Source organism: Belonocnema kinseyi, chromosome 10 (genome assembly GCF_010883055.1).
Source record: "Belonocnema kinseyi isolate 2016_QV_RU_SX_M_011 chromosome 10, B_treatae_v1, whole genome shotgun sequence".
Classification (NCBI taxonomy): Eukaryota; Metazoa; Arthropoda; class Insecta; order Hymenoptera; family Cynipidae; genus Belonocnema; species Belonocnema kinseyi.
This window is the reverse complement of record NC_046666.1, coordinates 7,618,024-7,643,722: the sequence shown is the minus strand read 5'-3', so window position 1 is coordinate 7,643,722 and position 25,699 is coordinate 7,618,024.

The window sequence follows — 25,699 nt, the reverse complement described above, 5'->3', positions numbered from 1 at the left end:
GTCTGTTTAAGTCAGACGGACTTTATATTTGATTCTAACTCAAGATCTACAACCTTTTTTGTGTATTTTGTCTTCTTTTTTGTCAGCTTTTAAATTGAAATATTTACTTTAAGGATTTTACAATCTGGATTCTCACTTTTAATTTTAAATATCAAAGTATCGAAACTGAACGGCAAAAAATTAAAATCAAAATGTCTAGTATTTAGTATATGTAGACTGGAAAATAATGGAAATTTTGTAATATTAAGAAAAAAGTATTACCTTAAAAGTTGTCAATCTAAAAAATTAGCTTAACTCGAAAAATGAAGTTAAAAAGGGAACCTAACCAATTTTAATTAAATTCTCAAATGAATGAGAAAGTAAATTAAATTATTATTTCTAATGAATTTTATTTCACGAAAAAACTTACATTTTTCTTATTCAGGTGTTTGAAATTAAAAGTGGAAAATTGTTTCAGTAGAGGAAGTTTGTACAAGCCAGGCGGGCTTTAGATTTGATTCCAATTTTGGATCTTCAAAGCGACGAAAAAAATGAAACTATAAACAAAAATTTTGAGTATTCCAATTTACAAATTGAAAAAAGTTTGGTACCAGTAACAAAATTGCAATAAATTTTTAAACAAGGTAGATTTTTAAAGATTTCCAAAAAATTTAGTAAAATCCTGTAAAATACAATTTTCTTGAAACATTTTCAAATACTTTTTCGAAATATCTAAAAACTTTAAAAATATTTTTGACATATTTCAAGTAAATTATACTTGTTGGTTAAGAATTGAACAACTTAAAAAAAAATTTCAATAAAAATTTTCCTCTTTGTTTAAATACGCAACTATTTCGTTAAAAATTCGTCTTTTTGTTAGACAACTAAATTTGTTTTTTGTAGAAAACTCATCTCTTTTGTTAAATTTTCAAAATCATTTTTTGTTAAAAATGCAACTGGTTGAAATTCAATGTGTTCTGGTTGAGGATTCGATTATTTTGTTAAAACTTCGTCTTTTCCAGATGAATTAAACTGTTTTTGATTTTAAATTAAAATCCATTTTAATTTAAATATCACCTATTATATTTTTCGTTGATTATCTTTTTTTCTTCATAACTTGGTTAGAATTTGACTTACTTTTTAGAAAATTTACTTCTTTGTTGAAAATTTATAATTTTATTTAAAAGTGTATACCTTTGGTTGAAATTTAAACTATTTCGTTAAAATGCTTGTGTTTTTAAAAAAATTCGTCTTTTTTGACAAAAAATAATTCTCCTAGGTTACAAATTAATCTGTTTTGGTTGAGAATTCAACTATTTTCTTGAAAATTCGTCTCTCTTTAATGGATTGAACTATTTTTTAATAAAATAAAAAAAATTGTTATTGAAATATCAACTTTTCCTTTTTTCGTTTAAAATTCACATTTTTTAATTGAAGAATCTACTACCTAATTAAAAATGAACTTTTTTTTGAAATTTTTATTTGACATATCTGAAATATTCAGAAATCGGTTTGAATTTTTTCTCTTAAGAAAAATATATTTATAAAAACTGTTAAAAATATAAAAAAGAGAAAAAATGAATATTTATTCGAATTTTTATTTTGTAAAAAAATGATTTTTCCCCTCAAATTAAAAAATTTCACTCTCGCGTAGTGCGCGATTGATGATTCTAGTTTTAATTAAAAATTGATTAGTTTACAAGTTGCCAGTCCAAACATTGTCCTAACTTGAAAGTAGAAATAAAAAAGAAAAAATAACCAAGTTATCGAAAGAATAATACAAGAAACTAAATGAAAAAGTCTCTTAAGTTTTAAGAGGCCACTTTGAAAGTTCGCGACTAAAAAGGTATCCATGCGAAATATTCACGCGCTATTAAACAACGGAAATCAGCTTTTCTCCATGAGAATAAATTAGCTCTCTTACAGAGAAGAAAATTTTGTTAAAAATTCTTATTTTTTGGCAGGAACTTAAGCTGTTTTCGCTGAGAATTCAACTATTTTGCTAAGAATTCTTATCTTTTTAATGAATTCCATTATTTTTTGAATTAATATTTTCTGTTTGAAAAGTGAACTACTCGTTGAAAGGTTTAATTTGAATTGCATTGTTAAAAATTATTTTGTTGTTTTTAAGAGATCCATAATTTTACTTGAAAATTAATTTGTTTGATTGAAAGTTGAACCATTTGGATGAAAGTTAACTTTTTATTTGAGAAATCTTATTTTCGGATTAAAACATATAAATTTCTGGTAAAAAACTCATCTCTTTTGGTAAAATCGTTCTCATTTTTGGATAACCTTTTATATTTTTAATTATAAATTATTGTGTTTTGGTTGAGGATTCATCCCTTTAGTTTATGATGCAGCTGTTTTGTTAAAAATTCGTCTCTTCGGTCAGGATTTACCTATTTTCTTGAAAATTCGTCTTTTTGGGGTTAACTGGAATATTTTCTTTTTGAATTAAAATTCTTTTCAGTTAAAACATCACCTATTATATTTTCTGTAGAGAATTCATTTTTTTAATTCAACTACTTAGTTAAAAATTCCAACTACTTTATTAAAAATGATCTTTTATGTTGAAGATTCATAATTACAGTTAGAAATGAAATTCTTTGATTGAAAATATAACTACTATATAAATGTAATCCTCTGTATTTAAAATTTACCTGTTTGGTTGATCTTTTTGGTTCAATTGGAATGTTTTTTCATTGAGAATAAAAATATTTGCTATGTTAAAATATCAACTATTACATTTTTCGTTAAAGATTCATCTTTCTTTGTTAAAAATTCATATTTTTCGGTTAAAAAGGTAAATCGTTTTGTAGAATATTTGCTTCGTTAAGTACATTTTTTTGTTATAATTGTTTTGAACTAATCTGTCTTGTATGAGGATTCAATTATTTCGTTAAAGATTCATATTTTTCAGTTGAATTTAAATGGTTTTAATTTTAAATTAAAGTGCTTTTTAGTTAAAATATCGCCTATCACCTTATTCGTTCAGATTTTTTTTAATTCAACTACTTGGTTAAAACTTGAACTATTTTTTTTTAAATTTACTTCCCTTGTTGAAAATTTATAACATTTATTTTAAAATTAAGTCTCTTTAGTTAAAAATGTTAACACTTTTTCTAAATTCACGTATTTTGTTTAAATATGTATTTTTTAACAGAAGATAATCTTCTTTGATGAAAATTAACCTTTTTTTTGAAAAATCATCTGTTTTGTGGAAGACTCAACTGCTCAAATTTGAAATTCAATTATTTTGTTAAAAATTCAAATTTTTATCGAAGAATCATGATTTTAGTTTAAAATTCATCTTTTTGGTCAAATATTCAACTATTTATTTGAAAATTAAATTTTTAGTTTAGCATTCCTATTTGGGGATTTCGAACTTAAAATTTCTTGTAGAAAATTCGTCTCCTTTCCTAAAATTTTTATCTTTTTTGCTGAAAATTCATCTTTTTGATTGAAAGTTATTCTGGTTTGGTTATGAATTCAACAATTCCGGTTGAAAATTCAACTGCTTAGTTATAAGTTGATTTTTAATGACGTTACTAAAAAATTATTTTTTTCGTCAAACAATCATAATTTCAGTTGACACTTTAACTATTTGGTGGAAAATTATGTTTTTCGTTAAAAATGTTTATTTTCGGGTTAAAAGATTTGAATTTTCTGTAGAAATTCGTCTCGTTTAGAATTTTTAAAAATCTTTTTAGGTTAAAATTTATTTTTCTGCTTGAAAATTAACTCTTTTGTTAAGAAATCATTATTTTAGTTGAAATTAAATGACACATTTTAAATTTCCCCCAAACATTAATATTCAAAGACCAAAATTCTAATATTTTTTTTTTTATACGATTGATTTAACGTCGCATCTACATCTAGGTAATTAGCGACAATGGCGGTATTTAGTGAGATTTAATTTTTTTCAAATTAGATGTATAAGTATATGTTCTGTTAACACACTATTGTAAAAGAATACATTGCAAATGCTAATAATACTGCTGTTTGATTTGTTAAAACTGGATTAAAAGACTTGAGTTTATTGTCCTCTATACTTTAAGAATGTTAAATTGGCTGCTTTAAAAAACATAATCGTTTTTTCAACTTTGGTGTGTAACCCTAGAGCTTCTTGAAGCGAGTTTGGGATTTTGAATTTGCGTCGAAGATCACTAAACTTTGTACATTCGATAATTAGGTGATCGACACTGGTTACACATTTACACTGGTCACATTTCGGGGGTTGTGATTTATCGAGGAGGTAATTGTGCGTAAATTTTGTATGTCCGATTCGAAGTCTACTGAGGATGACCTGTTCTCTTCTGATGAGTGTTCTCCAAAAAGGGTGTTGTGGGTTCTTCTTCTGGATTGTTAAAGCGTCATTTTGAGTGCTGTTGTTGGTTTCTCACCAATATTAGTGGGCGATTCTTTGAACGTTGTGTTTGCAATCTGATAAGGATATTCTTAGGTTTTCCTTCTCGAGTGCCAGCGAAGTTGCGAATTTGGCCAGTATGTCTGCTTGTTCGTTTCCGTTGATATTTTGATGCGAAGGGATCCATATGGCCGTCTTTTTTTGATTAGTTGCAGGCATTCAGTATAGGTTCTTTGGATTTGTTGGATCCTATGATTGTAAGAATTTCTAGTTTGGATGGCTTGGAGGCTACCTAATGAATCAGTAAATTTTGCGAATTTATAACTTGGTAGTATTTTACACAATTCATAAGCTTTCATTAGAGCCAAGATTTCTGCTGAAAATATACTACTCGAATTTGGGAGACTAAAGTAGGATTCTTGATTTAGTGAGTAAACGGCGCATCCCACTCCTAGTTCGGGTTTGGAACCGTCAGTAAAGAGATGAGTTGAACTGCTGTAGCTTTGTTCGATGTTTTCATATAATTGTAGCCATTCGTTTGCAGCGTTATCTTTTTTAAAATTTCTGGTTAGTCTGAGGTCCAACTTTAGAGGGAGCAGAGACCAAGGAGGGTATTGGTTAATAAGATTGTGTTCTATCGGGGGTAACTGGGTTGATGTTGCCGATAAGTATTCTTCTAGTATTTTTCTCATGGGTTTTGGTATACATGGTCGTAAATTGGTCTATTCTTGTGGGTTCTTTGAGAAGAGTAGTTCATGGGTTGGGTTTTTTCAAGTTTCTGCTATTGAGACTGCGTATTTTAGGGTGAGTTAGAGTCCTCTGTTGCTTAGTGGAGGTTCGTTTATTTCTAGTCGAACTTTTTTGTTTGGTCAAGTGCGGAATGCCCCGCATCATATTTTTAGATTGATTTTGTAGATGGGATCTAGTAGTGTAAGGGTACCTTTTTTCGCTTAATTGTAAATTATAGAGCCGTAATCTAATTTTGATCTGATGATGGTTTCGTAAGTTAGTTGAAGAACGCTAAGGTCGGCTCCCCAACTCCTATTAGCTAGGATTTTGAAAAAAGCGATCCGTTTTCTGCAGTCATCTTTTAGTTTGAGAATATGTGGTCTTCATGTTAACTTTTGGTCTAATAGCAGGCCTAGTAATTTGATTTCTGTTACTCTAGTGATTTCATGTTTGTCTAACTGTAAAGTTGGGATAACTTCTGCAATTCTTTACGGGAAAAATGATATATTCAGTTTATGTCTGATAGAATTTATATCCGTTTTGTAAGGACCAATTCCATATTTCGTTTAATGTGTTTTGCAGGGTTGTCACAGTAGATTCGAAGTTCTTTCCTTTACAATATATGGTCAGGTCGTCTGCAAATATTGTTGATCCTGCGAGTTTTTGAATCTTGCGTATGACATCATTAATTGAGATGAGAAAGAGGGTTGCGCTCATGACTGAGCCTTTGGGTACTCCGTTTTCTAGGTTGAATCTATTGGACCGTTCACCATTAACTCTAACTTGGATGTACCTCTGGTGGAGATAGTTTTTGATAAAAGCCAGCAGATGACCGTCAATTCCTTCTTTATCCAGGGTTTTAATTATTTTGTGTCTCCATGTCATTTCGTATGCTTTTTCAATATCTGAACAAACCATTATTAGAAGCTGATAGTTAGAGAATGCTTCAGTCATTTTAGCTTGTAGGTTAATAAGTGGATCTAGGGTGGATCTTTTATGCCTGAATCCACTTTATTGGTGAGCGAAAAAATTGTTTTTTTCTAGATACCACCCGAGTCGAGTGTTTACTATCTTTTCGACTAGTTTACACATTGTGCTAGTTAGAGCGATTGGGCGATATTTTGTTGGACACGTGTTGTCTTTTCCAGGTTTAGGCATCGGAATCACTATAACTTCTTTCCATTACTGTGGAAATTGTTTATTTTTCCAGATCAGGTTAAATATCGAAAGGAGGTGATTTTGTCCAGAGTTTGGTAACTTTTTATAAAAAGAATAGGGGATCCCATCAGGTCCAGAACTTTTGCCTTTTGAGTTGTTTATTGCGTTTTAAAGTTGTTCCCATGTAAGTTCTGCATTGATCTCTGGGTTTGGTGAATCGTCGCTGGTTACCTCTAGAGAGGCATTGGTTTCTTCTAAGGCTTTGGATATTTTAAATGAGGGATGGTAGCTGTCATTGCTAGAGTTCTTTGCAAATCCTTCACCAATTAGGTCTGCCATTATTTTAGGATCAGTTGTTATTGTTCCATGAGCTTTTTGTAACCCCGATATTTTTGTACGTTAAAAGTTTCCTGTTATTCTTTTGAATTTATTCCATATAGTTGTCATAGTTGATTGATTATTGAGCGTAGTAGTAATCCGTCTACAATTTGCTGCTGCTCCGCATGTAGGTTCGACGAGCTGTTGCTCTTAGTTTCTTAAATTTTATTTATTTTCTAAAATGTTCATCTTGGTCAATTGATTATATGCAAGATTTTTTTCTGATCTTGCTTTTTGACAGTGTTCGTTCCACCACGCTGTGCGGTTATTCTAATTTTCAGGGGTTGTTTTGCCCATAGCTTTTTCAGCTGCTTTATTTATAATTGATGCGAAGTTAATAACAATTTCATCTATTTCAAGGTGTGAGTCAATTTGTTTATTTTCCTGGTATTTTAATTCTTCGCCGATTATTGTTTGTTACAGTTCCCAATTGGCTTTTCTAATGTTCCATTTTGGAAGGTGTGTTGGTTGAGACTCTGAGATGGGAATCGAGATTTTGATTGGGCAATGATCACTATCATGTAATCCAGGGAGTGTTTCCCACTTAAATTTTGTAGCTATCTGTAGGCTACACAAGGAAAGGTCTATTGAAAAGAATGAATTGTATGCAATACTATTTTGGGTTAGAGATTCGTTGTTTAGAAGAAATATATCTGTTTTGTCTAAAATATTTTCTTTTTTTTTCGTCTGGGGTAGGTTTTGTTATTTTCCCATAGTCTGTTTTTGGCGTTGAAATCTCCTAAAAGTAAAAAGGGTTTAGGTACTTGTTGAATTAAGTTTTCTAACTCTGTCTGTTCTAATTCATTACTATTAGGACGGCAAATGTTGCATATGAATAGTTGTATGGGAGTAGCGATTCTAATTGCAAGAGCTTCTAAGTTGGTTTGTAGTTGGATTTCCTGGGCATTAATATCTTGGTAGCTATAGGTGGCTACACCTCCACTTGCGTGGTTCGCTCCAATACAATTTTTAACCAATTTTGTATATCCTGTTAGATTTCCGTATAAATTATCTTTGAAGTTTGTTTCTTGTAGGGAAATGATTCCTGGATTTAGTTCTTTAATAATGATATGTAGTTCTTTCAGGTGGGTACGATATCCATTCAGATTCCATTGTAATATGTCCATAATTATGCTTCATCAAAATAACCTTCAGAGTCTATGTATGATGGGGAGTCTTCGTCATCTGGCACAGATGGAACTGAGCCTGTCTTGTGTGTTCCAAGGTTCTTGAGTTTTTTTGATTAACCTTGTGAAACGGCTTTTCATTTTTCGTTCTTGTAATAAAAGATACAGTGTTTCGAGTGTCGATAATAAATCCTTCACGTCATCTGTGTAATTTTTCACTATTTTTGTTATGCCCGCTGTTCCTTGACAATTTTCTAATTGTAATTTAAGTTGTGTAAAGTTTAGCGGGAACATAGTGAGATTATTGTCAAGAGTTTCTTTCGTGGGTAGAAGCATTTCTTCTATTGTTGATGTGGATTTTTTTATGTTCGCTGATTTTTGGTTTTTCCGTTTTTCTCTTTGTTGCTTTATTAAATGATTTTTCCTGGGAGTCTGGAATATCTCTTTCTGTTGTTAAGTTGCTTTCGGATTTATTTGATGTGGATATTGATATCAGATGAAAACAGGTTGTTGATTCCGGAGCTAGAAATATGCGGTAGGAAGTTTCTTCGTAGTTTACTACAAAGGATTCTGGTAATTTTTCGATGTCCTCTGGTTGGATAAACATTTGACGTCGAAAGCTGAGAACATGAGAGAAACCTTGATCAGGTATACTTTCTCTTAGGAAACAAATCTTGGAAGTGATTATAATTCCATACTTTTGGAGTTCCGATTCTAAAACTTCGTGAGGAATGAATGTCGAAACGTTCGAAAGAATTATTTTCTTTAAGGAGTTTACTAGAGGTCGAAGTTCTAATTTTTGGTGTTCTACGGTTATTTCCTTGTACTTATCTGTTAGATCTTTGATTATTTATATGGTTGCGAGAAATAAGCAGATTCGACCATTTGAGATTTTGGAAGCAAATCTGATGTTTTCTGGTTTGACGAGGGAACCGATGAGTTTCACGTATTCTTTAAGTTCGATTTCGTCTCTTGATTCGATGATTATTCCTTGGTCTTTTTTCGGGAACGTATCGGAAGTGGCTGAAGCGTAGGTTTTTTGTTGTTGGAAAAGACATATTGGGTTGTGCACTTATTTGGGGATTCAATAAATTTTGCTGGTTCAGATATATTTTGTGGGGAGTACATATGCACTCTTTGCCAGAGGCTGGATTCGTTTATGATGCTTTTAACACTAGATCACTTATAATGCTAAGGAAACTTTATTATCAAGCACTGAAATTCTCGGAACTCTTGAACTATACGCGCTCGTAGTAAACACGACCGTTCGCTTCGAAATTCAAGCTGAGACTGTATTCTAATCTTGTAACATTTTAATTCAAGCAATTCACCTTTTTTGTTGAAGATGTAATAGCTGTGCTGAAAATTCGTCTATTTTGTCAGAAAAATAAATTTTTTGGTTAAAAATTCATCTTTTCATTTAAAATCAAAATATTTTTGCTTCAAATGTCAATTATTAAATCTTTCGTTGAGAATTCACCTGGTTTGGTATTAAATGAAACTATTTAGTTGGCAATGAACTTTTTTATTACAATTTTGATAGAATATATTTGAAATCTTAGAAAAATGGTTTTGGATTTTCTTAAAAATCTTACGAAGATTATATTCTTATAAACTTAAAAACAAAATATGCTGCTTTTAATTAAAATTTTATTATTTTAAAAGTTGCTAAAAAAAATATCCTGACATAAAAATATAAATTAAAAAAATGTCAGAAAAGCAAATGATGGAAATAATGATAAAATTCATTAATTTAATAGACTCTAAAGTTTTAAGACGCTACTTGAAAAGTTTTCAACTTAAAAGGCATCCATTAAAAATATTCACGCGCTATTTAACGACGGAAATCAGCTTTTCTCCATGGACTTAAATCGGCTTTGGTACAGGGATGAAAAGATACATATCTCGACTACAATATATTGATCGACTACTAAATGTGGCTTTGATTAGGTTAATGACCTACCCGATAAAGTTTTCAGATTCTAATTGCCACATCGTCTCGTATCGAAATTTTTGAGGGGTTAGCAACAAGACTGAAATATTCCAGGAATTCTTGTTCATTAAATATTCAAGCTGGGAAAAATTCGTCAATTATGAATTTAGCTCTGATATTTCATAACAGAGAGATGAATAAAAATAATTCACTTTAGGGGAATGTTAAGCGTTAAATATTCGAGAGACATTGCGACATTTTCATAAACATATTTTATAATTCATGTATTTTATGCACACGTCCGATATCCCTTTAATTGCTTCTATCAAAAAATTATGATATGAATAATTAACTGGCTGACTCACTCGTAATTAATGTTTCAAAGAAAATGTTTAACTATTCTATAAAAAACTTAAAAATAAATGTTTTTAAGCAATAGTTTTTTCACAAGGAATAAAAGAAGAAAAATATTATCAACGGAAGACATATATCAGGGTGGCTGCAAAACTTAATTTTTTAAATTCCCTGACTTTTCCCTGATTTTTCCCTGGCTAATTTTTTATTTACCTTGACTATTAATATCCGCATGCAAAAATTTTATTCTTGTAACATTTTTAACCCAGAAAATATGGCGTAAAATATATTTTAGGGACACCCATATTTTAATTACTCATCAATGAAAGGATTGATACAAGTTTAAAATATTTCTTTTTGTTCATAAAAATTTTTTATTAATTCGAAATAATTTTAGGTTCTATAAGTTTTTTGTAAATTTAATACCTTGCAAAATCGAAAAACTTTTATAATAGATATTTTGTTTAATCAGGCCTACCTTCCGAAGAGCTTACATACTACAATTTCCCTTAAAAGAAGAAACGTCAAGTAACCCACCTGAAGCAGAAAAAGAAATAAGATTAGTAATAATTAATATTAATTAGTAATCAATTAATTAATTCCTACTTTACATATTTTCATAAAAAAGTAAATTTTTTAATTCCAGGAATTACGCAATTTTAGGGCCGTCCATACCTTAATTATTCATCAATGATAAGATTACGACTAATGATACATGTTTACAGATTGCAAGCATTTTAAAATTGTTTTGCATGAATTAAAAAATTTTTTCATTAAAAAGCAGCGAATTTTAGAAAAAAAATTTCAATACATTTCATCCATTCCCGAAAATACCAGAATATTTGATTTAAATGCAACGTCAGGAAATTCCACCGTATAATATTCCAGATCATTCATTTAAATAAAAAAGATTGTTCCAGAGAATTCTAAATCATTCTAAAAAATTACGAAATATACAAAGCCATTTCAGAATATTCCAGATTCTAATAAATAAAAGAATATTTTCAAAAAATATCAAAAAAAAACTTCTAGAATTTTGTAGAATATTCTAATACATTCCAGAATTGTCCAGAAAATTCCACAATATGTTATAATTTTCGAAAAGTTCAAAACATTCGATAATATTCCAAAAAATAAAGAACATTCCAGAAAAAATTTTCAAGTAAATTCAAGAATGTTTCTTACAACTTTTGATCACCCCATATTCTCGAAGATATCCAATGTTCATAGATATTCCACTAAATATTCCAGATGACATTTAAAAAATTTAGGAATATTAGATAAAATTTTAAAGAACTATAGAAATAGAAAATCCCAGAATATTTATTTCTAAAACTTCAAACTTATTGACATGCATTGTTTGTAAATAAGGCAATTTCATTGTTTAAATGTATTGATTTATTATTTACTTAACTCAAATATTTTCTGGTTTTCAACTCTTAACAACACAGCAACACAAAAAAAAGTGTGCGGATCTGATAACAAGACACACGTATTCCTATTGATTTTGGGGCGCTGAATTCAAATTCGGTATCAAACATTACCCATCACGTCATGGTTGAGCCATAACCTCAAAAAATGACGAAAAATCATGCACTGAGGCAAATAAATTTCAAAATAATGCCAGTGATGCAAATTTTCACTTCAAAAACATGTCGACAACTGTGAAGGATCAACCCTTGCCTGATATCAACTTATTTAACATAACTTTACCCAACAGTACCTGACCTCACCTAACCTGAATTAACAGAAATTTATTGAACTACACGCAAAGCTTTGGAAGCATATTTTCCCAGTTGCAAATGTGTGTTACATCGAATGGGTCAACTCGAGCTTAACCTAGAAATAAATCTAACCTAGCCTAACCTAACCTAACCTCACGAAACAAAATTAAACTGATTGTGTTGTCCCGTTGTGTTTGCGGTACCGTTTGAATCAGCTTGGGCTTGACCTGCAAAGAGGCCAAACCTATCCTAACCTAAAAAACCTAACTTAACCTAACTTAACTTCACGTAACACAATGAATCTAACTTAACAGAACCTAATGTGCGTTTAAATTTTTAACCACCTGAAGTACAATGAAATGAATTTTATTGAGTTGCAATATGAACACTTAAGTTAAGTTGTGTTGCGTTAAGCAAAATTTCGTTAGATTCTGTTAAGTTAGATTGATTTGTAGGTTAAGATCGAGTTAACCTATTAAATATAGCACACATTTAAGACTGAGAACCGTACGCTTACATAGCTACACGTGTGGTTGAATTTCATTCGTCTAGGTTAGGTTAGGTCAGGTTTTGTTAGGTTATGATAGGCTAAACCTCTATGTAGGTTAAGCCGAAGCTGAATGAAACGGTCCCGCAAACACAACGGGACAACACAATGAGTTTAATTGTGTTACGTGAAGTTAAGTTAGGTTAGGTTAGATTAGGTCAGGTTTTTTAGGTTAGGATAGGTTTGGCCTTTTTGCAGGTTAAGCACAAGCTGATTCAAACGGTACCTCAAAGACAACGGGACAACACAATCAGTTTAATTGTGTTTCGTGAGGTTAGGTTAGGCTAGCTTCCAGAGCTTTACGTGTAGTTCAATAAATTTCTGTTAATTCAGGTTAGGTGAGGTCAGGTTCTGTTGGGTAAAGTTATGTTAAATAAGTTGATATCAGGCAAAGACATCACAGTTGTCGACATGTTTTTAAAGTGAAAATTTGCATCACTGGCATTATTTTGAAATTTATTTGCCTCCGTGCATGATTTTTCGTCATTTTTTGAGGTTATGGCACAACCATGACGTGATGGGTGATTTTTGGTATCGAATTTGAATTCAGCATCCCAAAATCCATAGGAATACGTGTGTCTTGTTACCAGATCCGCACACTTTTTTTTGTGTGGCTGTGTAAGCTGAAAAGGAAAAGTTAAATATTCAAAAAAAAAATGAATGATAAAATAGAGTGTATGAATAATAACTTACAATTTTCAAATTATTTTTTTATCACAAAATGTATTCGTGGAGGTAGGGTGGACACAGATGACCCACTCGGACGGCGGAGGTAGTAAAAATAACAAGAACAGAGGAGGGTTAATTTTAACTATTTGCTAAAGAGACACATTTTTTAAGATTTTAAATTAAAAAGGATGAATGAATAATTTAGTATAATATATTTTTAATACAATTTTGATTTAAATGTAACTGAATGTTATTTATTTTAAAACAGTTCAATTTTAAGCTTTTATAATTTCGAAATGGGTATTTTTTACTCTTGAATATGATTGCATCATATTGCTGATTTTAAAGACGCTTTCAACTTGAGATAATAAATTTTAGACTTTAAAATATTTAACCACTAAGTGATAAAATAAATTGGTAGAATTTTGAAAGATTTTTTGTTTAAAAAATTTGAAACTCTCATACAATCCAAAGTTTACGATGGAAACTAGTAATGAATAAATAAACTGAAAAAATTATTAACTAACTTCTTTTTCATTTTTTTAATCACATATAAATTAAATTGATAGTATTCAACAAACAAAATCTACTACTTTGGATTCACAAGTCTACTATTATATTTTTTGTTCGAAATTAATCTCGTTTGGTTGAAAATTCTAGCAACTGTTTTGCTGAAAAATCATTTTTCTTTTAGCATTTTTGTTGAAAATGCATTTATTTCATTTAAAATCTATTTTGTTGGAAATTAGTTTTTTCTGTTAAAGATTAATTTTTCGAACTAATCATCTAACTACTACATTTTTGTAAAAAAAAAAATTTTTAATTGAAAAATGATTCTTTCAAGCAGAAAATTTATGAATTTTATTAAAAATTTGTCTTTTTTGGTCGAAAATTAATCTTCGTGTTTAAAAAATTCTCCTTTTTGGTTAAAAATGCATTATTCCGTTGTTTTTGTTGTTAAAAATCAATTTTTTCCTATGTTTTGATACAATTCTAGGCCACGTTATTTTTCGAGAAGTTGAGGGGGGGGGGGTGATAAGCAACCTAAATTTAGAACAAATTATAAAATAATTTTTAATGGAATATGGAAAAGTATTCGAATTAGCAAGGAATTAGAAGAAAATATTAGCACTCTTTCAAAATAGCGGCATCGCTAAAAAAAAGTTGCAAATAGTGTCAATAGTAGTTTCCAGCCTCTGAAAAAGGCAACAATCGAGACAAAAAATTGCAACCCAAGTTTAGTGAGTAAACAGTTAAAAAAAATGATTTTAAGAATCCCAATCCTTGAATTTAATTACAAAAATAAGATTGATTTATTTAACAAATAAAAAGGCTGTGAATCTGGCTAAATATATCAGAGCTCAAACAGAATCTAAAATTGCTAGAGTTGAATGAACTGGTATTAAATATTCAAAGATTCGTTGGTAACAAGATTATTCACTCGCCCAGCATCCGGCGGATAAAATTATAATTTAAGGGTAGATACAGCCCTCGCTGAAAATCGACAATGGTGCCATCACTCGGCGACGCTTGGCATCAGTGTCCCGACGCCGACGCCGACGCCTAAAGCTCATTTACCACCAGATAGCCGATGTGTTATTCGTCGAGAGTCAGAGGAAAAATCAGGTCGGTAAAAAAGTATGAATTTCCATATGGTAAGTAAATATTGAACCGAAATATGTTCAATAATAATGTATGTATTTAATAAGAATAGAGATTAATCAATTATGAGAGAATTTTTTATAAATGTGTTAATAAGTTCTAACTCAAGCAGTAACCAAAAGTGACTAATTTTTATTAATAATGTGACTACTGATATTTTGATTTTAAAATAATTTAAGAGCCATTGGTTTCAATAAAATTGGAGTGTATTTACAAAAAGTTTAAAGAAATCACATCAAATAATTTAAATAAATTAAAAACTGCTTGTAATCTTTTTAAACTACCTAAATTATTTTAAATTATTTGAAATATTTTGAAAAAACTTGACATCTTTTATATTCCGTAAAATATTTCAAATCCTTTAAAATTTTTCGAAATCCTTTTAAACTTTTTAAAGCTCTTTAAGATCCCATTGAAGTTTTAAAAATACCATAAGATCTTTTCTATACTTTGGAATTACTTCCAACAAAAGCCTAGCAAATTCCTTAGATTAAAAAAAAATTATAAAATATTTCAAATTCTTCACAATTCCTTAGAGTTTTTTCAAGGTAGTGAAAGTTCTTTGGAATCTTATAATAATGATTGAAAATATTTTAAATCCTTTAACATTTTTTGAAAATCCTTGGTATTTTCCCAGTTTCCTAAAATATTTCAAATCCTTTATGAATTTTTCAAAATCCCTGGAAACTTTGTTTAGCTTTGTAGATTAACCATTCTTTGAGATCTTTTAAAATAACCTAAAATATTTCAAATTCTGTGAAATTCCCTGAAGTTTTTCAAAGCCAGTGAAAATTTCATCCAATCTTTAAAAATTCCTCAAAATATTTTAAATCATTTGAAATACTTTTTGAATTTTTGGAATTTCTCGAAATTCCTTGAAATATTCAATTCCTTTGGATACTTTTAAATTCCTTGAACCTTTTTAAACGTAATAATTAATTCAAGGCAACAAACATAATTATTTTAAAAATTGAATATTTGTATAACTATATTATCTTAGAGTAATGCCGAACAGTTGCGCTTTCTTGAGAAATTTTCAGCTTTTCTTTAACTTTTTAGTTATGAACAAATAATAAATTAACATCAACAAAAATCCTATTTAAATAGTATTGAGTTTTCTTAACGTGAATTATTTTAAATCGTTTGTCAATGTTTAAAAAATGTAAATTTAAGCAAAATGGCTATCTTAAACTAGATATAAAAATCAAGAGTGGAATAATTAGGAGTAGTTGAAAGAAGCATTTTACAAAATGACTCTCTCTCTCTAATGTTTATATATTATTTGTTTATACCTAAAAAACCAAAGCAAAGTAAAAAATTTAAGAAAAAAACCCGCAACTTTCTAGCAATGATCTAAGAGAAGAGAGTTATATTTGATAATAAATTATTTAAACAATAGTGTTTGTTTACTTCGATTAATTATAACCTCATCAAATGAACTTTGGATAAAACAACTATCTAAGATTGATATAGGAGAAATCAGTCATATAAAATAATAATTTTTTAGACAATAATGTTTACTAACTTGAATTAATAATTACATTACTAAGTGAAAAGTGCACAAAATAAAAAAATTTCGGAAAAAATCCTTACCTATCTATCATTCCTGTACAAGAAGATAAAGAATAATAATTTGTTTGAACAATTATTTTTTTCTAAATTTAATTAAGTCTTAAGTTACTATAAAAACAAAAAGGACAAAAAGCTGAAAATTCTGAAAAAACAACCATTATTTAGCATTACTTGAGGAGAAGATAGTTATAAATAATAATAATAATTTTTTTTAATAATCAGATTTGTTAACGCACATTAATTATTAACTCATTTTGAGTAAAAAATTGACACATTTTTTAAAATATTTTAGGAAAAAGCACCACTGTCGAGCATTTTTCAAAGGCAATATTATTAAAAAAAAGAATTCAATCGTTTAAACAATTATTTTTGTTAACTTAAATAATTAATTGCCTCAATCTATTTAAAATTTGGAAGTAACGGGAAAAATTCAGCAAAAACTGCAGCGATTTTCTAACTCTATTCTAAAATTAGGGTTACGATTCGTTGACGATAACATATTCCCGGTCAAGTTTTTCAATTTTCTCGGTCAACTAAAAAAAAACATTCATATTTGTTGCAAAACCCAAACATTTATTTTAAATCACAACGTTCATACTAATCATCATTTAACACAACTGAACCAAAAATTGCAAAATATTCTAATTTTTAAATAAAATTCTGAATCTTCAACTGGAATAAAGTGGAATTTTAAACCAAATAAATTTTCAACTAAAATAATGAATATTTAACTGAAATACTTAAACTTTTAATAAAAAAGATTAATTTTCTATTGAAAAATACAGTTTTAAAATAAAATACATGAATTTTAACGAAAGAATTGAATTTTCAAACATAGGAGAAAAATTTTCAACCAAATACTTGAATTTTGAACTAAAAAAATCGATTTTCAACAGAAAAGGATATAGTTAAATTTTTAGTAAAACAAATAAATTGCCAAGCGAAACTTAAATAATTAGGTTTTAAGTTAAGAAAATCAATGTTCAACCCAAAAAAGATGAATTTTTTAATAAAAAAGATATTTTTTGAACCAAAAATTGAATAATTAAATTTACAATAAAAAAATTAATTTTTTACTAAAATTATGAAATATTCAACTGGAATAGTATTTTCATTTTCAATTAAGGAAGAGAATTATTTTCAACCAAAATAGAAACATATTTTCAATAATAGAGTTTTTCGTACCAAGTAAATTTATTTGTAGTCGGGATGATGAATTATCAACTAAAATTTTGAATACTGCAATTTTCAACTGACAAACAAAAAAAGAATTTTTAAACAATGAGATTAAAATTCAAAGAAAGAAATATCATTTTCTACCAAAAAATGGTTGATTTTCAATCAAACAAGTAGTTCTTTTAAAATAAAAAATACGTGAATTTTCAACGAAATAAATGAGTTTTCAATTTAAGAAAGACAAATTTACATCCAAATAGTTAAATTTTGAACTGAAATATGTCCATTTTCAACTCAAAGTGAAATGGTTAAATTTTCAGTTGAAAAAATTAACTTTCAACCAAACTGATAAATTTCCAACTAGAATAATGAATCTTCATCTGGAAAAGTTGAATTTTATACTTACCTGAAAGATGAATTTTCAACCAATAAGATTAATTTTTTACAATAAAAGACGAATTTTCGACATAGTACACTAATTTAAAAAAAAAAAGTAGTTCTATTGTTTAATAAAAATTATCAATTTTCAAACCAATAGTTGAATTTCCATCTAAAAAAGATAAAGTTTCAAACGTAAATAAAATAGTTTAATTTTCCGTTAAAAATATAATTCTTAACAAACAAAAATTAAATTTTCACTAAGATCGTTAAATTTTCTACTGGATCAGTTAGATTTCAAAACAAATCGATTTTGAACGAAGTAAATACATTTTTAAAAAGAGATGAATTTTCAAAAAGGTAAATTTCCAACGAAAAATGTTTTTAAACAGGTTCGATTAAAATTCAGAAATATTTTCTCTTCGAAATACTACTTTCTTCTGTCTACTTGAAGTACTTTCTTTTTCTGAAATTTTAAAGAAAGAATTTTTGCATTGTGAGGAATTTTAAATTGAAAGAGGGATTTTTTAAACTCCTTTCTTCTGAATCCCGATTTTAATTATTTTGAAAAATTCCCATTCCATGTCAAAAAATCCCTGTTGCATATGCCGTGCAAATATGGATAAAACAATTTTTCACTTACGGATTTTTTTCAAGACTCTACAAAAGTGACATGTGGATGTGATATTTAAAAAGAAACTATTTACTTGTATTTTATGGCTAATTGTTAAGAGAAAGATTTAGTTTCAATTCGATTCATTTAATATTGACGACTCAGGATAAAATTTATAAGACCTTCACTTTTTCTTATGGGAAATATGTGTTAAACTTCATGAGGTTTCTGGAACCTCTAAATATAATTTTTTGACGCATCATTTTTTTTTGTGCATTCAAAAAAATTAGGACGGTATGCATGAAAATAAAATAAAAATTCCAATGCACTTTCGGACCACTTTACTTTGAAATATATTTGAACTTCGACCATATAATTATACTAATAGTGGATTTTGATCCACCTCTATTCAGTAACGCTTTGCGGTTAGGTTTTGAAAATGTGATTTCGATAGTGGTGATTTGTGTTAGAGCACAGGCTATCTGCTGGCTGAATACCGGATTTGTTAACGATCGGACCCGCGTGTATCACTTTCCAAGTGCCAAGTTGTCTCTTTGATGCCTGGCGCGTGTGCGAATCACCTCTCGAATATCCCAGGCCATTTAATGAGCCGGATTTCACGGGATCGGCGTCGAATAGGGGTACATTGACGTACTCGTATGAGATGATCACGAATATAGAGAAAAAGGGTTAGAGCTGAAAAATTTTTAAAAATCGAGAGAACCGCAAAGCCCTCTATTACAAAGGCAGAATTTGCAGACAGGACCTCACTCCCAATAATAAAGAAATAAATTCACTCAATCAAAAAATAAAATATTTACATTTCTAATTCGTTTTATATTTGACCAACTCTCTCTCTCTTTAAATCCAAGTACATTGATAAGTAATATTTTGCATAAGCAATTTAAAAATGACCCTTAACACCCCTATAGAAAAGTTGTCGAAGGTGTCATATTACAGTATGTTTAATTAACATACATTTTCAACGTTTCTGTTTATCTTTAAAGTGAATCTATACTTCGTGAAAAACCCCTAAGTTATTGAAAATCCTTCGAAATTCCTAAAAGCTTATAAAATCCCTGAAATATTTTGTAAACCCCTTATGATTCAATCGAAAACTTTGGAAATCCCTTGAAATCTTGGATATTTTCTGAAACAAAGTAACTCGTTCTTCCACAATTTGGGATGAATGTTCAAATATTTTTTATAAGTTTGGCTAGTCGCCTGAAATTTTGCGACAAGTCCATCATTAAAAAACGCTTTTCAACTATTTAAAGCGTTTTTAAAATAAAATTTTAAAAAATTCCAGTCTAATTTGTGAATTGTGGAAAAACATCAATCTGATGTTTACAGTTTCTTTGAAGGACCTGTCTATTAAATGAAAATAGCTCAAGTCTCTAAAAATAATGATTAATTAAGAACTTATGAAAAGCTACGCTAGAGTTAAAGTTTTCGAGGGTGTCATATTACAGTAAATATATTTAGTTGAAACCAAGAGTTTCTACATGCTTCCTGATGCTTCCAGTATTGGTATATAGGTATAAATACATCGCTTTGTTTGAAGAAATCGAATTAAACAATTTTTACCTCATTTTATGGCAGAAAATATTGTTTAAATTAGTTTATTTGAAGAAAGCGATCTATTTGTACGTCCATATCCATGCAAATTTCTAGAAGCATATAGAAACTCTGGATCCTGCTTTATATTACATTTAAAAGACGAATTTCATCTCAAGCCATGTGAGGTAAAAAATATTGGTGTTGACTTTACTAAATTTCTCACATCCTTCACACTAAATTGATACGTTGATGATATATTTGGAAACTATTGAAATCTTTGTGAAATCATTGGAAACCTTTGCGAAATATTTCAAATTTTTAAATAAATCGATTTTAAAAAAATCATTGCAATCTTTGCTCAATCCTTTAAATCTATCCTAAATCTTTAAATTTTTGTGAAAATATTGTTAAAATATTTGGTAAATTTTCGAAACTCTTTGAAAAATTTCTTGAATCTTTTTAAATTATCTAAAATCTTTGCGAAATATTTTAAATCTCTGTGAAATAAATAGACAAAGATTTTAATCTTTGTGAAATATTTAAAAAAATTTTGAAATATTAGTAAAATCATTGGGAAATCATTTATGCCTTTGTAAAATATTTTTAATCTATCCAAAATCTTTGTGAAATTTTTTAGAATAATTTGAAATATTTCGTAATATTTGTAAAAATTATTGAAATCTTTTTGATATCTTGAAAAAATCATTAAAATCTTTATCAAATCTTTTAAATATATCTAAACTCCTCACGAATTACTTATAATTATTGCAAAATATTCAAAATCTTTACGAAATCTTTAGGAAATCGTTGAAAACCTTAGAAACTATTTTTGAAGTATTTGGTATGTTTTTGAAATTGTTGAACTCTTCGAAGAATCATTGAATTCTTTATGAAATCTTTTAAAACTATCGAAAATCTTTGCAAAATATTCTTAATCTTTGTGAAACCCTTTTAATCTTTGTGAAATATTTGTAATATTCTTGCAATATTTGATAATATTTGTGAAATTCTTCAAATCTTTGCGAAATATTTTTTATCTTTGTGAACTCTAGAAATATTTGAAATATTTATGAAATTTTTTAAATCTTTGTCAAATCATTGTAAAACAAAATATATGCCTTTGTGAACTATTTTAGATTTATTTTAGATTTATTTGAAATCTTTGTGAAATCTTTGCGAACAAATTTGAAAAATCTTGAAGCCTTTGTGACTTTTAAATTTATCCAAAATCTGTGACATTTTTTGAATCCATGGAAAATTAGGCTAATTTTTATGAAATCTTTCTCAAATTTTTACGAAATACTTTTAATATTTTTCAAATATTCAGTAATAATTGTGAAACCATTGAAAACTTTGCAAAATGATGGATGTCTTTGTAAAATCTTTTAAATCTATGCAAAATGCTTATGAAATATTTGAAATATTTGAAACATTTGACATCTTTACGATGGAATCTTTAAAATATTTATGAAAGTCTTTGTGGAATTTTATAAATCTTTCCGAAATCTTTACGAAGTATTTGAACTTTTCAAAATAGTTTAAAAAGAATTAATATTTGGTAATATTTTTGAAATTATTGAAATCTTTGGCAAATCACTGACGTCTTTATAAAATCTTTTTAATCTATCCGAAATATTCGCGAAATATATGGAAACTTTCTGCAATGCATAGAAAGTCATTTTCATTTTTGTGAAATATTTTAAATATCTTTGAAATGTTTGATAATATTAGCGAAGTTCTTTAAATCTTTGCAAAACATTTGAAATCTTTGGAAAATCATTTAAATCTATGTGAAGTCTTTGAAATTTTGGAAAAATTTATGAAAGTCTTTCAAAATATTTGAAATCTTTGGGAAATATGGGAAATCTCTGTGAAATATTATATATATTTAAGAATTCATTCTGTGTCTGTTTATAGTAGAAGAATAGACACCGAAATTGCAAGATTAAAAGTCGAAAATTAATTCCACCATAAAAATTTGTAAAAGAAGAAGAAAGGTTAAAAAAAGAAAAAAAGACCTAGACGACAAGAGAAAAACTTCAAAAAATTAATAAAAATCCCATCGGAAAGGCTAAAACTTAAATAAAGCAACAACTGAGGTATAATTTTTAAGAACCTTTGATTAAAAAAAACATAAGCCTTAAATAACAGACATAAATTATTATTTTATTAGTAATTTAAACAATATTTTTGGATTCATTTCACTTATGAAAGTTATACAAATCTGTAAATTTATATTTGGAAAGATTTGAAATTATTTTTTTGGCATTTACCCTGAATTCTTTTTAATTTATCCTGCATTCTTTTAATTGTTTGGAATTCTTAGGAATTTTTAAATTTTACATTCTTCTAAATTCACTCACTTTTACCTAAATCAGTTTTTTTTTATTTTTCAAAGTTTTCATTCGATTGCTCCTCAAGATCAATTTACAAAATGATGACAGGATTTGAAATATTTTTAAGTTTTTTTTTCAAATTCTTTGGAATTTTGAAGATCTTTAAAAAAATTTAAGATTTAAAAGCATTTTAAATATTGTAGGTTATTTTAAAAGATTAGAAAGAAATTGGTAGTGGATTCGAGTAATTTAATGAAATTTCAAAGGATTTGAAATATTTGAGGGTATTGTAAAAGATTCGCAGGCACTTTCAAGAGCTTTAAAAAGTTTCAAGGAATTTCGAAAGATATCAAAAGATTAAAAATATTTTAGAAAATTTAAAAAGATTCATAGAACTTTTTAAATTTATTTCAGTAGTTTATAGGAATTTCAACCAATTGAAATTATTTTAGGGTATTTTAAGAGATTCTAATTCATTTTTAATAAATTTAAATAATTTCGATAAATCATATTATTATATTTAAAAAACATAGCCATTTTATTTCTACCTGATTTCCAGTCTTTAAATTCTAATAAAAAATTGATTCATTCAACTTAATAAAAGTGATGAGAGAAATAGAAAATTTGTCGAAATGTTTAATATTAAAAAATTTATAAATAAATGTACGTAGAACCTAATAACTTCGACAACTTCCCGACTAATGTTAAAACTTTATTAAAAAAATCGTAACGACTACGTTACGAAAAAATAGCTGATTTCCCTCGTAAAGACTTAAAACAGTTGAAAAAAGTAGATTCCATCTTAGGAAGATTCCTAACATGGAGGCGGAGTATTCCATTCCGTCTTCACTAAACAAATTTATTGTTTTTTTTATCACAACATTATTATTAATTTCACCACATAAATTCAAAATTCAAGATCCATTTACAGGTCATGGAACTCGCACATTTGGAAAGTCATACGCAATCTACTTTTTTAAAACTGTTTTAAGGCCATGTGACTAGTGAGTCACGTGGACAGATTTCTACCTTACCAATACTTCCTTTATTTCCTAACTTATTTTTTCCCCAAGCACCACATCGAGTTGAAAATTTGGGATAATAAAGAAGAAGCACTAAGAAAAGTGAGCCTGGTCTTAAATTTTAATAATATTGAAAAAAGCACAATAATAATATTGATAAAAACTTTTTTTATCATAATAAAATTAAGGACCAGATCCACCTTTCTTAGTGCTTCTTCTTCATTATCCCAAATTTTCAACTCCATGTGGTGCTTGGGGAAAAAATAAGTTAGGAAATAAAAAAAGTGTGGATATCGTAGGAGTCTGGTCACGTGACCTTCTCATCACATGACCTTAAGATCTGATAAGGGAAACCAACTGTGTTTTCGAAACGTAATCGTTACGATTTTTAAAATAAATTGTTGCCATTAGTCTGGAAGACGTCGAAATTATTAGTTTGGACAAGTTAAACAATAGTTATGCTTGTACGATTAATCATATTTAGCACTAAGTTTTCATCAATTTTGATTTTCTTTTACTTGATCTATTTCTGATTTGTTCATGACGGATATTACAGGTATGTTTGTAACCGGTTTGCCTTTTGACCCTAACTAGATATTTCCGGAATGTTTGTGATGGATTTATAATTTGACCCTCACTTGATTCTTGGGTGTAAGGGTGAGAGCATCGTGGGTTCGTTGCTGCTCCTGTATGCTCTAATTTTTTTTTGTCTTTATAAGGACATGAGTGGCGAAAAGTTGGTGATTATTTTTGACAAATGTATTTTTTTTATTCTGATTTAATAATAATAAAAATAAACAAGACAAAAGAAATAAAAATATAATGAAGAGGGTTGGGTTGATTGCCTCCTCAATTTTATGTATTTTTTTTTATTTTTGACCAAAAAGGCAATTTTTTTTCTTTCCTTTTTTAGAAAATTTTTGTTTTTCAAATTTCAATAGGAACGTTTTGTGCTGATTTTAATCTCATTTAAATTTCTTTTTCTATTGTGACTGAAAAGAAAGGATCTGAATTTTATCAAAATTTCTAACAATAGATGAAATTCTTCATATTTGTCATGGAATTGCCCTAACCGCGCTGGATGCCTTTGAACCTTTTGACAGAGAGAGAGTGAAATAACTTGGACTGGTCGCGAAAGCCAGTTGAGATTTGCTGCTATGAACTGTCACTCGATTAATTATGGCTAGTCAATTAGTCTTTCCTCTCTGAAGCTCGCGCTATCCCATTGCTCCGAATTACCTTTGCAGCGTAGGCAATAAAACACTCCAGCCTAGAATACAATTACAATGCTCGAGAAAACTCATTTATTCTGCAAGACTAGTTTTTCGTTCCATAAAAGTTGGGAACAAGTATGTCCGTTAGAAAATAATTCACTGTCAGTTCTTTTGATATTATCGTTCAAAAACAGAGAGCAAGGAGTTGTTCAGAATTTAGATTTTTATTTAAACTTTTATATTATAAATAGGCCGGGGCTAATGTACTAAAATTGCCGGAAAAATAATCGGATTTTTTAGGTACTATCGAGAGCTGAAGAAAAGGATATTTTAGGCCTCGGACTCATTTCAGAGTTGAAAAATAGTATAAATAGTGGCAATTCTTTTTAGTATTCTGATAATAAAGTCATAAAATGTTTTCAGTATTAAGCTTATGTTTAGTATAAATTTAAAAATCTGTTGTCCGGAATCAAAAAGTGTGCAATGGAAAATTAAATTTATTTTGTAGGAAAAATTTTCAATTTTCTAACCGGATATTTTTGAAGGATTAAAAAAAATCTTCAGTGGTTATTTAAAATTTCATTCTTTAGTTTATAAATTATTTTTAAAAAATGTTATCGCAGGCTTCATAGTCTTTTCGCTATAACACTTTTTCTCTTGTTTTTTTTTAATTATGCGAACGGAAATAAGAGAACAAAATTATAAAATCGAACAGATTGCGGTTAAAAGTTAAACCTTTTCTACTGAAAAGTTTACGATTCAAGTTTTTGGTAAAGAAGTCTTTTTTTGATTAAAAATCGAATTATTTTGTTCAAAATTTTACTATTTTTTTAAAAAGTCATACTTTTTGGTTTAACATTAAACTATTTTGCAGAAACTTTATCTCTTTGGCTTGAATATACAACAATTCGACTGAAATTGTTTCCTTCGTGGCCTCACAAATATTTTGTTGTTGAAAATTGAACTGTTTTATAGAAAATTTCTTTTATTTGACTCGATATTTGACTATCTTTTATTTTTTAGCAAAATCTTTTTCTTTTAAAATATCAACTATTACATTTTTATAATTTTTATAAATTACATTTTTTGTATTATAGTTTTAGTGGGTAATGACATCGGTTCGGATCCCAGCGGAGTAAGATAGCTTTTTTCAGAATTAAAAAAATCAATATTCAGAAAATATTGATTATAGGCCAGTA